The sequence below is a fragment of the Sturnira hondurensis genome, unplaced genomic scaffold (assembly GCF_014824575.4).
Source record: "Sturnira hondurensis isolate 20B ecotype Veracruz unplaced genomic scaffold, ASM1482457v3 Scaffold0015793, whole genome shotgun sequence".
In the NCBI taxonomy this organism is placed as follows: Eukaryota; Metazoa; Chordata; class Mammalia; order Chiroptera; family Phyllostomidae; genus Sturnira; species Sturnira hondurensis.
Genome location: NW_028088424.1, coordinates 3,299,588 through 3,317,700, shown reverse-complemented (window position 1 = coordinate 3,317,700; position 18,113 = coordinate 3,299,588). Strand labels below are relative to the sequence as shown.

Here is an 18,113-nt window from a genome sequence, read left to right as displayed (position 1 = left end):
TCCTCCTCCCACTCCCCTGTTGCTAATCCTCCATGTGTTCTTCATTTCTATGGTTCTGCTCCTGATCTAGCTGTCCTCTTAGTTTGCTTTAGTTTTAGGTGTGGTTGTTAATAACTGTGAGTTTGCTGTCCTTTCACTGTTCATATTTTTTATCCTCTCTTTCTTATATAAGTCCCTTTAGCATTTCATATAATAAGGGCTTGGTGATGATGAACTCCCTGAACTTGACCTTATCTGAGAAGCACTTTATCTGCCCTTCCATTCTAAATGAAAGTTTTGCTGGATAGAGCAATCTTGGCTGTAGGTCTTTGGAGTTCATGACTTGGAATACTTCTTTCCAGCCCCTTCTTGCCTGTAAGGTCTCTTTTGAGAAATCAGCTGACCGTCTGATGGGCACTCCTTTGTAGGTGACTGTCCCCTTACCTCTTGCTGCTTCTAGGATTCTGTCCTTCATTTTAATCTTGGCTAATGTAATTATGATGTGCCTTGGTGTGTTCCTTCTTGGGTCCAAATTCTTTGGGACTCTTTGAGCTTCCTGGATTTCCTGGAAGTCTATTTCCTTTGCTAGATTGGGGAAGTTCTCCATTATTATTTGTTGTAATGAATTTTCAATTTCTTGATCTTCCTCTTCTTTTGTCACCCTTAAGATTCAGGTGTTGGAACATTTAAAGTTGTCCTGCAGGTTCCTAAGCCTCTCCTCCTTTTTTTTTAATTCTTGTTTCTTCATTCTGTTCTGGTTGAATGTTAATTTTTTCTTTCTGGTCCAAACTGTTGATTTGAGTCCAATTTTCCTTCCCTTTGCTGTTGGTTCCCTGTGTAATTTTCTCTATTTCACTGTGTATAGCCTTCACTTTTTCCTCTACTTTGTAACCACACAACCATTTCTGGGAGCATCCTGATTACCAGTGTTTTGAACTGTGCATCTGATAGGTTGGTTATATCTTCATCACTTAGTTGTACTTTTTCTGGAGCTTTGATCTGTTTCATTTGAGCCATATATTTTTATCTCAGGCATGCCTATTACATAGTAAAGGGTGGAGCCTTGGGTATTCACTAGGGTGTGACAAACCTATGTCACAGTGTTATGGCACTGTATGTGGAGGCAGGGTCCGAGAGGAAATGATTACGCTTGCTCAGCTCTTGGCTGGCTTTCAGTCACATTCCCAGCTACTCAAAAGCAAATTGGGCCCTTCCGGTATTGATTCCCAGATAAATGGGTTTGTGTACATTCTAGAACCCTGTGGGTCTCTCCAGAGAAGTCTCCTACGAGGCTGGGAGTTTTTCCCACCACCTCAGCCCCCTCAGGTTTTTACAGCCAGAGGTTTTGAGGCTTTATTTCCTGCGCTGGAAACCTGGGTTACATGGTCTATCTTGCTCCCAGTTGTTCCTCCCGGTTTATCTGCACACAAATGTAGTACTGCCTGCACCACCAGCCGCCACCTTGCCCCGAGTCCTCTCCACCCTGGCTGCCCGTCTCCACCCCTCCTACCAGATGAAAGTTTCTTCTTTAACTCCTTCGTTGTTGGACTTCCATACAGTTAAATTTTTTGGCAGGTCTGGTTATATTTTGTTTTTAAATTTGTTGTTGTCTTTCTTTTAGTTGTGGGAGGAGGCATAGTATATCTGCCTATACCTCCATCTTGGCTGGAAGTTAAGTTTCATGATTTTTAAAAGATACAACAGCCTCTGAGGAGTATTTCACCTAGTGAAAAACAAAATGATCAAATGTGATTGGGACTGTATGTGGAAAATGGTGAAGGGAGAATAGAGGTTGTAGATGAGAAACTATTGAGTGGTAAGGGAAAAGCGAGCAACATGTTGTACCATCCTATTGTATGGAATACTCTGCTGGAATGATTTCCAAAACTAGCCCTGGTTTTTGACATAATATTGACCCAATAACAGTGAACTGTGAAAAATAGAGAAAATATTGTGACATTTTTATGATGAAATGAGTGTCCTTTCATCTGAACTTACATATATTTTAAGTACCAACCACATTTAGGGTGAGAGGAAATGTTGATTTTTGTGATGACCTAAAATAAGGTCTTTACTTAGCAAACAATACACTTCAATATACTTTATTTTCTACTTTTTCTTAATTTTTAACTTTTCCTAAAAATATTATTTAAAGAAAATTTAGATTGCAAGATTCTAGACTGTTTCCTGATATATTTTTACACTAATCTTATTTAGTTTTCCCTGTACTGCAATGTCTTTGCTAACCACTGATGATACTGTTACCAAACCAAAAAAATGGAGGTTAGACTGCCTGCCACCACAAAAGCCAAACTTGGGAGGCAAGGAAAAAACTTTATTAAGGTGCTGCACAACCTAGGAGAATGGTGGCCACCCATCTCAAAGAGCATATTGTGCATCTTGTGCAGAGCTCCTGCTCCAATTGAAAGTGTCATCCTTTGGATCCTGCAGGCAGCTGCTAAGCAGTCAGAGTGCCCTTCCAGGCAGCATAGCTTGTTCCCAACTGGTGTTCATTTCCTGCTCCCTCCTGAAGCCTGTGTTGAGCCCACAGGCCATGCAGCTGCTAGGGCCACAGGTCACATACTCCCACATGAGAGAGAGTATGTGAATGCACTGGTGAGCCCACCATCAGGTAGAGGCCATGGGCCACATGTGGCCCATGGAGGGAATAGGTGAATGCACTGTGTGAGTCCAGTCATGAGCCAGCCAGCTACAGCAAGAGAGGGAGTTTCTTTATTCTTCTGAAATTATATTAGCCTGGGTGTGTGATGTACCAGGTGCCTTCTCAAAATGACCAATCAAGTTCCCAAACTTTCCTGTGCTCACTGTAAGAGCCTCCACTTGCTGCCATCTTGGCCAGTGGACAAAGACTTCCCAGTGCTCTGGACAGACTGTCTCCCAGTAACAATATTTGTAAAAGAATCAGTAAGCATAGACCTTAATTTCCATCACATTTCTGGCCTTTAATTCAGTGAGTTATCATCATAATACAGTTCTTACAGCCCCAGTTACTTGAATCTGTGATGTGGGTAAAATGTTCTCACCTATTCCAAGTATTTGTTAAGAAACGTATGTGGACATTGTAGAGAAATGAAGAAGAATTAGATATGCATGCTTCCCTCACTGAAAAATCATTTATTTTAAGGACAAAATCATAGTGGGGAAAAAAACCTTGAGTTAAAAGTTTATACTTTAATGCCTACCAGCTGTATTAATTTAAACAATTTATTGGTAGTGTCTGAGCTGTGATTTCTTCCATTGTAAATCAGGAAAAATGGACCGTGGTCATTTAGCTTTACCTGAAAAATAAGTTCAAAAGCTATTTGGTTATATCCTGAAATGTATTTCAATTAGCTGTAAATGAGATCTACCTTTAACTTTTGAGTTTAATAGCATAGTAAAAAATAACTCTCTCTGAACAAGAGTGTTTACATAGACTAAATTTTCTTAGCAATTGGAATTTCTTTACATTTTTATGATTTCTGAGAATACTGTTTCAAGAAAGTTTTGGTTTTGAAAAAGAATGTGTTCTTATGCGTTAATGTTCTGCCACCACCCAGTTCATTAATTTAAGAGCTGTTTATTGAGGGCCCCTTTACAGGGTATGCAGTGCATAACAGCGCTGGTAGTAAATTAGTGAGTTCCCAGCATTACCTTCACAAAGCTTTTTTCTGAGGGAGAGAGACTTAATAAATAATCATAAATATAAATGTTAAATTATAATTAAATAAAGTGAAAATTTATCTTTAAATCTATCAAGAAATGTGTTATAGGAGGCAGGAAAACAAGTTAATGCAAATCCTCATAATGAGGAGTGTCATAAAAATAAGTTTCAAAGCATACATCTTCCCTTCTACTGAAATGAAAAAGACATCTAACTCCCCCATTACACAACATGATACTCTGCTTATTTAAAGATAAGTACAAAAAACACAGCGTTTCATAAAAGAAAAAATACTTTTCATACTGTCCTCTGTCATCTTGGGTAATTAAATGGTAAAACTGTTGTAAAAGTTGTCTAAAATATTGGATTAGTTAAAATATCTGAATGAATGTAAAAACCTGAGATTTTGAAATAACTTGTATGTTTATGAGAAGATCAGTAGCTCACATGTGCCAGGTTTCAATTCAACACACTGAGGACAGTGAGAGGGAAAGTAGGTTCTCACGAGAAAGAAGGACACAGTAACTTACAGTCTCAGACCTGCCTCTGTTGTGAACTTGACCAAGTTGTTTAATTTCTCCCAGGATCTTGTGCCTTCTAATATGAAAATGAAATCGCACATTTTGCCTGCATAGAGAGATCTTCTTAAGTCATAGTGAAATTCCTTTCCCACTAAGAGGCTCTAAATCTACTCATGTTGTACATTAACATGGATCTCAATTACGTAGAGTGGTCACTGAGTTCCACAGGGTTTCTGTTTTCATTTATAGGATAAATTAACATTTAGAAACTTAAAAATTGTGCTATAAAGTGAAGAGAGAGCTATGTCTTGATTCAGTATTGCTGCTGCAACATGTTACCACAAATTCAGTGGTTTAAACGTTATAAATATGTGACTTGCAGTCTGCAGTACTGAAGTCCCAAGTGGGTTTAACTTGGGTTGAAATCTAGCTAGGTTGAATCCAGCCTAGCTGCCTTCCTTCTGGAGTCTCGAGGAGTGAATCTGTTTCTTGCCTTTTGCAGCTTTCAGAAGCTTCTTGCCATTTTTTGGCATGTGGCCCTCTTCCATCTTCAAGCCAATGATGGCATCAACCCGGCCTTTACTTCCATTATCATTCCCACCCCCTGGCCTTTGGCATTTATTTATTTATTTATCTATCTATTTATTTAATTTTTATTTTTCAGAGAGAGGGGAAGAGAGAGAGAGACATGGAAAGAAACATAGACCTGAGAGAAACATATATCAGTTGCCTTTTATATGTGCCCTCACCTGAGACTTAACCTGCAACTCAGGCATCTGCCCTGACCAGGAATTGAACCAGTGACCTTTCTGTTTGCAGGAGGATGCTCAACCACCTGAGCCACACTGGCTGGGGCCAGCCTTCCCCTTAATAAGGACTTTTGTAATTACTACTTTGGGCCCATCAGGTTAAGGTTGTTTATTCTTTTTAAGAACTTAATCACAGAGGGAAATATTCTATTTTTACATTGGTATATCAAGAAATGAAGCTGAAAAATATCTAAAATTATTTAACAACTAATTAGTTACCTGATGACCCTGCAATTCTACTACTTGATATAATTCCAATACAAATATGTATATATGTTTACGAAATTTAAAAAAATTTTAACGGCGGTATTATTTATAAAACACCCACCTTGAAGAAAAAGTTCAACAGTAGAATGGATAGAGAAACTGAGGTATATTCATAAAACATACTTTTACATAGCAAAGAAAGTTTCATATTACTGCCGCAATAGTGCAGATGTAATTTAACTCAAAGAAGCCAGAAGCAGAATAATGTTATATGAATCCACTTATGGTTTTTGCATGGTGAGCTTCTCACTCTGAAGCATGAAGAGTGACATTGGAGTCAGGACAAATGTGTGTCTTTCCACATTGCCATCTCCAGAAGAGTGTCACAGAGGAACCCCAGTGGTTCCCTACTGGGATTAGAGGACAGCAAAGACAGCACACAAGTAAACAGAACCCCTCACTTTGTCAGACTGTGCGCAAACAGTTGCGGTGTAACTGTGTCTGGTGTGGGGTGGTGGGTGAGTGGTCAGCAGCCCTGAGAGGCCCTTGAAAGCTCTTGTCTGAAGAGGAAGCTCAGGTAGGAAACCCTAGCGAGTGATTCCTTTCCTGTTGATAGAGCTCAATAGAACTTTAAACTCTGGTAACCAGGCAGCCATTTTTAAAGAGGCCCTTATTTAGCTTGCTTAGCTGGAGAAGGTCAAGAGAGCAGGATGTTAAGTTGCTGCATCCACATGTCCCAAGGCCATAGTCTGAAGAGAGCTCACAGTGACAGGCTTCTTAGATGTTGCAGACTTTGGGTCAGATCTCACACCAAAAGCCGCTGGCCATTTTCCTGGAGAGACGCAAGGGTAACAGACACATGGAGGCCCGAGTGGTCCAGCTCAGGCCAGACCACCACTCTGATCCCACGTGGGCATCTCTGTGTCTTGTCTGTGCATGTGTGTGTGTGTAGAAGAAAAGAGGCTCCTATCCTGAGCAGGAGCAGGCTGAGGAGGGTTCTCAAGCTTCAGAGCCCTTCTCAGCCTGGTGATCTGGTTGTGTTCATGTTCACATTCCAGGTCAAGGCTGGCTGGGTGTACCTGGAGGGTGGCAAGGATCCCTCAGCCTGAAGTTTATCCTGATCCCTGGATGTGAATTTCATTTTCCCTGGTGGATGTCTGTGCAGATACAGGCCTGGGCCTGAGCTGGGAGCAGAGATCAAAAGGAAGCAGCAATGAAGAATTGACAGGGTTCTGACGCCTCTGGTCTAGCTGCCAGTCACTGCTATTGCAGAGCTCTAACGAGGACATCAGCGAAGACATAATCTAGAGGGACAGCCATGTGTACCACTGAGGCACAGGTGCGCCAGGCCACTAACAGGCCAGTGCAGGTCCTGCAACCACCTGCAAAGATTCACTTACGGCTTTTGCATGGTGAGCTTCTCACTTCCCCCTGAAACGTGAAGGGTGGCATTGGGATCAAGACAAATGTGTGTCCTCCAACATTGCCATCCTGAGAAGAGTGTCCCGAGGAGCCCCAGTGGTTCCCTACTGGAAAGGGGTAAAGGACAGCAAAGAAAGGGCACAAGCAGACTGAGCCCCTCACTTTGTCAGACTCTGCATGTGGACAGTTGTGCTGTAACTGTGTATGGGGTGGGGTCACACACCGGAAGAGCTCTTGGAGAGCTTTTGTCTGGGGAGGAAGCCCAGGCAGAGAACCATAGGCAGTGACCTCTCTCCTAAAGATAGACCTCAGCAGAGCTTGGAACCCTGGTTACCATATTCTAAATAAGGCCTGAACCAGCTCACATGGCTGGAAAATCTCCCCAGAACAAGACGTTAATTTGTCGAATCCCCCTGTCACAATACTGTGGCCTCAGGGAAGCCTACAAAAGACAGCCTCTTTACACACCACAGATGCTGGGTAAAATGTCACCCTCAAATCCTTTGATTTTCCCCAGAGAGACCCAAAAGAAACATAAAGAAGTCCAAGGTGTCCTAGTTCAGGCCAGGCCGCCACTCTGATCCCACCAGGGCATCTCTGTGCCTCTCCCAGTGTGTGAGGAGCAGGAGGCTTTCACCCAGGGGGCATCTGCCCTGAAAAAGAGAAGGCTGAGGAGGTGTCAGAAGCCTGGTGGGCTGGATATGTTCACACACAGGTCAAAGCTGGCTGGGTGGACGTGAAGTGCAGGTCAGTGCCCTATGCCTGAGGTTTACCCTGAGCCCTAGAGGAGAATCCCGTGTCCCCCAGGTGGAAGCCTGTGTAGACACAGTGCTGAGACTGATCTGGGAGCTGAAGGTCAAATGAGCAAAAGCAGCAGTGAAGATAGCCTACAGGACTCTGATGCCTGCAGATGGGCTAATGGTGATTCTCACTGCAGAGCTCCACTCAGGACTTCCTCCAGGAAGTGGTTAGTGTGGACATCACTCCATCCTCCTAGTGAACTGCAGGTGTGCCACACAGCCCACAAGGGCCACTGGAGGCCTGGGCTGATTGATTGTGGTGGCTACTAAGGGGTCTGCAGAAACAGGGCTCATGTATAGCTGGGGATGACCTTGACACTGCCCAGACAGCCTCCCAGGTTCCTGTCCCTAGTCAATGTGGACTTCATCCTGCGCGGTCTTGACCTGGAGCACTGTGTCAACCTCCTTGGACTAGGTCTGAGATCCCAGAACCCTCATTAGAGGCAAAGGCCAGCCATGAGGAGGCAGTGGGATGAGGTGGGGAGTGTTACAAAGAGAGCATGTGGAGAGGAACCAGGGCTGAGGGCTGGCATTGGGCCAGGAACACAGTCTGCCTTCAGACCACCCATTTGGTGGACTTTGCAGGGAAGGTATTCTGTGGTGCGTCCTGGACTTCGGCTTTTCTGGAAGGCTCTGGCTGTGCTATGTCTCTGGAGGGCATGTGGAAAGGCAGGCACATGGCTAATTTTTTCTCCTCTTCCAGTTCTCGCACAAGCCCAGGTAACAGAGCTGGCTCCGGCTTCGGTGCCTGCACATCCTCAGGAGCTCATTCCAGGTGCCGCAACCAGTGCAGAAATAAAAGTTAGTTCCCAAACCGGACAAACGTCCACATCCAGCAGCCACTCCAGTGCTTCAGGAAACACCAGCACTCATTCCAGCAGCAGGTCTGGAGCAAGAGGCAGCATGTGGAGTGATGCACTGTTGCAGGGGCCCAGGACCCAGCACTCCTGCAGAGAAAATAGATCATCAGTCACATCCACAATGGCTCTTGCACAGTGCCCTGACATCTCACAGGGACTACCACCCTGGCCAGGTGAACTGTCACCTGCACCTGTGCTGGATACTGTGGGAGACCAGGTGATGGCCCAGGGTCCAGCACCCTGTATGTGAGAACCATCTTCTACACCAGCAATGGCTTCTGCAAAAGACCAGGAGCTGGCACATTACTCAGCACCCATTCTCAGAGAACCATCACCTGCACCTGCACCCAAGAGCTGGCAAGTTAACAACCTCCCCTGCAGGTAGAACCATCACATGTGCCTCTACTGGATTTTGCAGGAACTGGCCCATCACCCATCACCCCCTGAGAGAAAGACTGGTTTTAGAAAATTCCTCAGTGCCAGCTATAGAGCCTCGTGTTTCACCTGCTCTCCCCCCAGAACTTCCTTCTCCCTTCCTTTTTGTGCTTTGTTTTTGGTGTTATTTATAGATTAAATTTTTGTTTTAAGTATTGTATCTTTTAATTTATTTCAAGTTGTAAATTACATATCATGAACTGTTTTTGTATTAACTTGTGTAAGTCGTGAGCATTATGTATGTTCACGAGACTGTGCAAACATTCCCAGTCTATTTGTAGAATATTTTCTCTCTCCAAATGGAAACCCTTTAACAAAAGCACCCACTCCCTGTTGCTCCTTCCTTAGCCCCTGGCAACCTCTAATCTGCTTCCTATCTGTTTTCCTTTACTTATTCTGGATGTTTCGTGAAGTGGAATCTTACCACAGTTATTTGCCTTTTTCTGGCTGCTCACATATTCAAGAAGGAACTGATTAATTTTTTGTTTTTATTTGATCTAGTATTTTTGTTATTTTAAAGGGAAATTCCAAATGAATTGAAGATTAGATATAAAGATGGAAGCCCTTTCAGTTAGTGTGTGCGTAATCTCGGCCTTAGAGGTCTCTGTGATTAGTGTGACTGCAGACCCAGAAGCCAGTCTGGATATGGCTGGTTCTTCATGTCCAAAGCAAAAATAAGAAAAATGAAGGGAGCTGGAAAGAAAAACCGTAACCTGGAAAGCATTCCTCACAACCCAAGGCCAAGAAAATTTAGCATACCTGTGATGCAGAAGACTCTTGAAAGTCAATGTTTTTAAAACAGACAAAGAGCAAACCCATGTACTTCCAATGAGGGGCAATGCATATGCCGGCACATGCCAGTGGTACCCCACATCTTCTGTGGGAACACACAAACTGTAAATACTGTGTAGAGAGAGAGCACTATCATGATCAGACTGACAAGCCTGTAGTGAGGAGGTGATCAGCCCCGGGGCAGAGTGAGAAAGCAGAAGCCCCAGCAGATCCCCTGGAGAGAAGTGGGAAAGGCCCCAGCTCCGGGGAACAGTGTGCAGAACCTTTCAAACTTGCACATGTCCTTACCTGCATTCACCTGGCAGTGCTCATTTTAGGAGGTTACCCCACAGAAATACTTGCACAATTTTTTAACAATGTATTTTCAAGACTACTCATCAGAGCACTGATGAAATAGTCCGGAATTAGAAAAAACAACAATGTTCATGTGGAGAGGTTGGAATTTTATTCATCCTGGTTCACAAGGAGACGTGAAGCTGAGCAGCTGTTAAAGTGGGTGTAGGGGACTCTGTGTGCCAGGTATAAAGACCTCAGTGGTTTTCTTAAGTGAGACATGTGGACCAACCATCTGCATTCAGAATCCCACCTGTTAGACCACATACATGCGATTTCAATAGGCAGACATGCATATGTATCAGTTCATGACAGAGACTGGAAAAGATGATGGGAAGCAGAGTCTGAGAGAGAACCACCACAGCACTCACGATGGTCACCTCTGAAGGCGAGACTTGCAAATCTGTTCTTCCTTAGGTGGTGGTTTTATTTCTTATAAGGTGCATTACTTTTATAGTTCTAAAAACATTCCGTTTTCCCTGCATCACTTATTTATGGAGTAAAGACAATTATTTAGTTTTTATTTTTAAGGGCGCTTATTACAAGGACAATAAGAGTTTATTACAGTAAAATAGTGACTGCTAGAGGAACTGAGAACAGGGTCAGAGTGGTGGTGTTTGGAGCAGACATGGAATGGGCAGAGGGGGAAGAGCTTTCATTAGAAGGATGAGCAGGGAACCAGGAAAACCAGTATCTGGAGGAGACTAGAATGGAATTAGGCATTAGATGCTTCTGACAGAACCTGGATGTCTTCTTCAAGGAGCCAGGCATCTGATATAGACAAGGTTTTTTGATTCTTCATTGATGTGCACCCCCCACCAAAAAGCCCATGATGCTGCTTCCAAGCTTAAGAAGTGAAGGCTGGGGCACTTGTGCTGGTGGCTGAATCATGCATTAGTGCTGTGGTTGCCCCTCAGGTTCCAGCCCTGGGATCCTGAAAGGGGTTAATTCGGGCCTGACTGGATGTTGTCATTGAGTTTGCTCTTCTAAAAGATGAAGAGAGCAAAAAATTTCAGAAATGTATCCATAAAGATAAGAATTTTATTTATGGTGTCCCTGGCCTTATTCAAAAACTCTCTCCTCATACCAGTAATGTTCAAACCATGTTTTTCAAAGATCATTTGTATGCAGTATTCCATGACTAGGAGTCAAAGATGGAAGACTGAAAAACAGCTACTTCAGTCAGTTCTCCACCAGATGGAAAATGGAGCCCAGGTAGTATCCACAAATTTCAACAGTCTCCTGGAACTGTGTACAGCAGATCAGGGAAAACATCTTGAGTCCCTTGACCTTACCGATGGAAAAAAGGCCCTGGAGTGGGCTTGAGAGAAGCAGAAACTGAATGTGTTACACATCCATGGCATCTACACCAACCCTTATGGCATATCCTTCATCCAGTTGGGCATCAGATGTGCTCAGGAACGCTCAAGTTTTGAGACGGATTCAGAAACTCTGAAAACAAATCACTCCTTTTCCTGGGCTGTGGCTGGACTGTAGACGACACCACTTTCCAAGCCCTTTTTCCAGAGGCTGTCAAGGATAAAATTGACTTAGAACATTTCATGCTTGTTTAGAGAGGAGATGTAGATGAGTTCAAGAAATTTTGAATAGACATGGGGGACAAAGGGATTTTCTTTGTACCTAATGGAAATGAATATGCTGATCTTCCAGAATATTTCAAGTGGCTGACCAGTGAGATCTCCACGAGGGGCAGTAGATCAGCAAGGATGGTGAGAGAATGTCGGCTAAATGGCTGCTGTGCCGCCCACTGTGAAATGAGAGACCACAGTACTTGAGAGTGCTGCAGAAGTTTCCATCTTTATACCCAGCTCTAAGGCCCCACCATGGACAGCGCTTACCAGTCCGTTTGTAAGAACCCAACACAACTCTTGGGAAGAACCAAAACCCGGAAGTTGAAGGTTGGGGCTATATAGAGTTGGGGGATGGGGATGTTCCAACTTAATTCTTCGTGCCAGACGGTGCTTGGTCTTATGTGGCCTGTTCCAGTTCAAGGACACTCAAGTGACGGTGGGACCCAGATGAAGCTCCTCATCCCACAGGCTGGACATGCCTGTGTTTCAGCAGCTGAGGAGGCTGCTGCTCTGCATGAAGGACCTGGGATGCCGATGCCATGGAACTGCCACGGCCCATGTTACAATCTTGTACTCTATACTCGGTTTTTCACTTAATGGTTTTTTAAAAACAAGACTTGAAGCTCTAGTTTTCTAGATCTTTTACAGTGGACAGTATTTTACATAAGTGAGCTGTACTATAAGCTTGTTTAAAATGAAAAGAATAAACAATGAAGTGCTTTCCCTCAGGAGGAGCTCCCTCAAAGAGGTGACACTGTTTGCAGCTCTGTTCCTGTGCATACACATGCCTGAGTGGCTGGTCATGCATGTGCAAATACATGACTGTCTAAAATCACATGGCTCGATTGGACCATTTTAGTGGGGTTTTCTTCCCCCTACAATCACAGATGCAACCAAGCATTAGTGATACTTGTATGCATTTGGAATCACTCACTGGCTGAATTAAAAAAAAAAGAGTTGTGGTTTTTTTTATATAGCCACCTTATTCCGGGTTCTGAAATAGGCATGAGGGTGTGGTGAAACGAAATGTGGTCACATATGTAACACCACGGCCAGTGGGTCTGTAGGAAACTGTTATGAATCCAAATAAAAGAGCAGGGTCATCCAGTGTCAGCCAGCACGGCCTCACTGGTGCCTGGAATAGGGGTGAGCCCTTCTCTCTAATAATGCTATTCTTGCTGTCTCTCTTTATGGAGAGTTTGGAGAGTTAGCAGTGATGCAATCTGTCCTTCTCGGTCAAAGTACTCCAAGCAGGAGCAGTCAAATATACTGACAGTGGTTTTGAAAAAAACTATATCCTGCCAAATACCGGGTGCACCCTACAAATTACTCAGATGAAGGTGCTATGGACATTACATCTTTTGGTTGATTCAGAATTAATAGTTGTAGTTCTTTAATGCTACTTCAGAAAACTGAAAAGGCAAAGCCATATTCTTTTCATTTACATGTGGAAAATCATGTAGCAATCAGTATTGCTACAACCACAGATTGAAAGATTCATTTAAAAGTCAAGTGCAAGTGCCCTGACAAGGTGTGGCTCCTCTGGTTTGGCAACATCCCACAAAGTGAAAAGTTCTTGGGTTAGATACCTGGTCAGAGCACATGTCTGAGTTGTGGGTTCTGTCTGGTTAGGGCACTATGGGAGGCAACCAATCGATGTTTCTCTCCCTCTATTTTTCCCTCCTGTCCCTTCTCTCTCTAAAAAGAAATAAAATCTTTTTTAAATAAGTGCAAGTGCAGTCATTGCCAGGCTCATCAGGTCTCAGTCAAGGCTGAACAGACAGTAGCTAAAATCTTGAATCAGCCATGTGTCAGGGCCTTACAGACTTAACATGTTAACCCAGCAAAGCACCTGCCCAGCTGGCCGCTTTCCCACTTGGTTGCATTAACTGCTCTTCCAGGGCTGGTCAGTTAAAATAACTGCTGATTCTTGGCAGCTGTCATGTGACAGTTGGTTTGGAATATTCTGGGTTCTGAGACAGTTTGAGAGCCAAACAGACAGTTGATCACTGCTCATGACAAGGGCTCAGGGCCCAAGATCCGACCCTGAATGTGTGTGTGTGAAGAAGCTAGGCATGGGGAGCAGGGCTGGGGTGCCTGAGTGCTCGTTTTTCCCAAGGGACCTCAGGCATTGGTTGGAGGAAAATGAGCAGGACGCTGGTCAGCTTTTAGAATCTTTTCCTGACTCCCATTGCCTGCATTTCTTTTCCAAATACTAGGCTGGTGGCCTTGATTGACCCAAGGAAGGCTAAACCAGTGACAAAGACAACAGAATCTTGGCTCTTCTGTGGAGAAAGATGGACTTCATGAGAGTATGTGTGAGCATGGTTTTATATACATGAACCAAAGATGCCCAGATTATTTGTCCCTGTGTTTTTTTTTTACTGCACTGCAGGCTGGACCACTTGTTCAAAAACTACCTGACCCAGCTCCAATTTTCACACATGCAACTCAAATTAGAGCTGAAGTAAGCACATTTTAGCCATTTAAAGTCTGCCTGCATTGCACAGTGTGATATGTGTACCAGCACCTTCTCGCCATGGAGAAGACAGACCCTGGCGGGGTGGGGGTATGAACAAGCTCAACTCACTGTAGCCCTCTGGCTTCTCTGACCCAGAGCCCCCTCACCATGCTGCTGAGAAAAATCACTAGACACTTCAGGTCCCCAGCTGTGTCCATTCTCCCCCTAGAGCTACCTGCCCTTTCCCCGTCTGGATCGGGACCCCGTCCTCTTGTCTCTGGAAGGGCCTCATGCTGGGCAGTATTCCCCCTGCATGCAAACCTGTCAAAGTGCTCCCCAAATAAAGCATATTGTGTGTTACTGCCTCCTTGTTGTGGACATATGTTTTCTCTTGCCCGGCATGAAATCTCTGAACTGAGTACACAGCAGAGTTGGAGCCAAGAATCAGGTGCTGTATATTGTGGAGGGCAGCCATAGGAGAGGTTTCCACCTGCTCCTCATCCACTTAGACTGAGTCCTGAGTGGTTCCAGGTGAAGAATAAGGGGCCACACTTGGTTATGAATGTGCAGACCAGTGGGTTGTGATGTCAGCTCTTTCTCCTAGAGCTTCAGAAGAAAGCCTGTGGGACAGGTGGGAGGGGCCAACTTCATGGACATGCAAATTGTGCATTTGTACATTAATTTTGATCTTTGAACTTTTGCTTTGCATTGAAATATGGTGAGATATAGATCACCTGAATGAGCAGAGGAGATATCCAGGTAGCCGTCTGTATACCTGTGGGCTCAGGCATGAGGCTCAGCAGGCAGAGAGAGCATCATACATTGGAGCGTTTGGCCTGCTGACCTGGTGGGTGCGTGCACCCTGGACATTTCAGAGACCCATCCTGGGTCTAGGCTTGGGACCCAGAATGAAATTGTTTGTGAGAATGCTAGCAGCAGAAGACTGGGTGAGTTATATAATATCTAATCACTGAAACTAATCCCTAGTACAACTGAAACTAACATAATATTGTATGTCAACTGTAATTGAAAAATAAACCATGATTTATTTGTTTGAAAACAAATTTTTACTATATTTTTCCTGTTACCATTTAGTCAGTCCCCTTATACTCCCCTCCCCATACCACAGTCATTACACTGTTGTCCATCTTCATGAGGCCTCTTTCGTTTTCACTCAGTCCCTCCACACCCCAAATCCCCTTTAGCTGTCATCCTGCTCTCTCTGAGTCTATCTCTATTTTGCCTACTATTTTTGCCTATTTTGCCAGTTTGTTCATTAGAGTCCTCATATGAGTGAAATCATATGGTATTTGTCCTTCTCTGTTGGCTTATTTTAATTAGCATAATGTTCTCCCAGTCCATCCATACTGTCACAAGGGTAAAAAATTCTTCTTTTTTATGGCAGAATAGTATTTCATTGTGTAAATGTTCCATAGTTGTTTTATGCACTCATGTACTGATGGATATTTGGGCTGCTGCATAATGCTGCAGTGAACATGGTGGTGCTTATGTTCTTTTGAATTAGTGTTTTGGGTTCCTTCAAATATATTCCCAGAAGTGGGATTAGTGGGTCAAAAGGCAGATCCATTTTTCACTTTTTGAGGTATCTCTACACTGCTTTCCACAGAGGCTGCACCAGTCTGCATTCCAACCAACAGAATAAAGGGTTCCACTTTCTCTACCATCCTCACTAGCACTTGTTTGGTGATTTACTGGTGATAGCCATTCTGATAGGCATGAGGTGGTTTTAACTTGCATTTCTCTGATTATTAGTGATGCTGAACATTTTACATATGTCTGTTGGTCATCTGTATTTTCTCTTTAGAGAAGTGTCTATTCAGGTCCTTTGCCCATTTTTTTAAATTGGATTTTAAAAAATTCTTTTTGATGTTGAGTTTTATAAATTCTTTATAAATTTTGGATATTAACCCCTTATTGAATTATCATTGAATATATTCTTCCACTCCGTGGATTGTCTTTTTATTTTGTTGATATTTTCTTTTGCTGTGCAAAAACATTTTAGCTTGATGTAGTCTCACTTGTTTTTCTTTTGTTTCCCTTGCCTGGGGATTATATCCAATAAAATATTGCTATGAATGGATCAAAAAACTATGGCATACTTACACGATGGAATACTACACAGCAGAAAGAAAGTAGGAGCTCCTACCCTTTGTGTCACCATGGATGGAACAGGAAAGCATTATGCTAAGTGAAATAAGCCAGTTGGTAAAAGACAAATACCATGTGATCTCACCTATAAGTGGAACCTAATGAACAAAATAAACAAGCAAGCAAAATATAACCAGAGACAGTAAAATTAAGAACAAACTGACAGTAACCAGAGGGGAGGTGGGAGGGGATAATGCGGGGGGGAAGAGGAAGCATTTTCAGGAACATGGACACATGGACAAAACCAAAGGGGGGAGGATCGAGGGTGGGAAGTGGGGGTGGCTGGGATAGGGGGAGTGGTGGTTGGAGACAACTGTACTTGAACAATAAAAAACATAAAAAATAAAATTTAAAAAAGCTCCTTTCTGCCGCCGCCCGCGGCAGCAAGGTGTTCGTGAGGTGAGGCGATGGACTTAACTTAATTAAAAGAATGGAGAGGTCCAAGTGCTCTTAGTGGCAAATGGCAAGTTTATTCAAGGAACTGCTGGCTTATATGCAGAACTACAGTGGCCTGAGAACAATGCTGTTTTACAAAAGTTTGTACATTACCGAAGGCTATCAAGAGGGCAAGATGTTCTCACATCCTGAGAACATTAGCCCACAGATAGCAGTGTCCTCAAGATTATCTCTTTCCTGGAACATGACGCACATGCCAAGACCTTGTTCTTTCCTTCAAGGCTGAGAAGGAGAAGGTCCGGAAGATGTCAAGATACCCGCCGGCTCCGGGGACCAGAAACCAAGTCCCGCCACCGTTTTCACAGTGGGGGCTCTGTCCGTGATTCCCTGCGGCCTGGTGGGCTCCCACACCTTTCTTCATTTTTTTATCAAAGAGTTTTTCTGTTGAAATACTCTTTGTTTTTCATTTAATGATCACAGGATGAAGGTATAGAAATAATGAACTTAATTGGGGGCATCGTGGGGCATCGCCTCAGCCTGGACCCTAAAATAGCATCTTGTCCATGAACTATACAAAGTCTTCTCAGACAGGATGCAAAAATTTCTGAATATAACATAAAATATTTAGACTACATCAAAATTTCATAACTTGCTTAGCAGGAGAGAGAGATCAGCAAGTTATTGGAGTAGTAGGCCCTCCACTCCTGTCACCACTCAGCAACACCAATGTGACAGCAGTCCTCAGACAAAAGTGCATTTGTGGGAGCTTTGGGGTCCAGGTAGGAGACTGCAAAAGTCTTGTAGAACATAAGACTGAGGGGGGGAGGTGGTTTGAGAAGGCAGGAAAGTGCTCAGGGGGCAGGTCACCAACTGTGGTCCTGGCTACAGACCCAAGAACAACCCTGTGCCTGTGAAAATGGCTACAGAGATTTGGGATTTCCTCTTGACACCTGCATCATCCAGGCACCCAGGTAGCAGACCTGATGAAGCAGTTGTGGCTGTGGACCCTGGAGCAGCGTGTGACCCAGGTCCAGTCCCTCTCGGCCGCAGTCCAGGAACAGCACTGCCTATCCAGGGAGCAGATGAGAGACATGCCCATCAGTATCTTCGGAGGCAGCTCTAACAACTTCTGTCTGGCTGTGGATCTCGAAACAGCCCTGCGCAGCGTGGCTGTGGGCACCTCTGCCTGCCGTGGAACCATGTGAAGACATGCCCTCCAACCCAAGAGGCAGAACTTCAGAACTCTGTACTGGCTGTGGAACCTAAAGCAGCCCTTTGTCTCAGTCCAGCCCATCTTCTGTGTGGTCAGGGGAAGATCCTGTCCACTTGAGGAGCTGAACTGTGACCCCCTGGGAACCACACCCCTCCCCACACCTGGTAATAGGCCAGCTGTGTGCAGACCAGACTGTGGGCCCTGAAACAGGCTCTTCTTCCAGAGCCAGCCCTACTGACACAGCTCCTGGAGGCAGCCATGTCCGTGCGAGAAGACATGAACAACACCCACCTGAGCTCCTGGTTACAGGCCTGCCAGCCATGGACTCAACAGAAAAGACCCAGATGTAGTTACATGAAGGGACACAGACCCTGCCTGGCCACAATCATAGAGGCAATAATACCGTTAACCTATGGGAGTGGATAGGAGAATGGCCTGCTGAATCCAGTTCATAAGAACT

The 18,113-nt window shown here is 44.2% G+C and overlaps 1 pseudogene; it reads left to right on the top strand.

Annotated features, from left to right (window-relative positions):
* The first annotated feature begins 10,568 nt into the window (after positions 1–10,568).
* Positions 10,569–11,618, top strand: LOC119000591 (protein FAM118B-like; annotated as a pseudogene).
* The last annotated feature ends 6,495 nt before the right edge of the window (positions 11,619–18,113 follow it).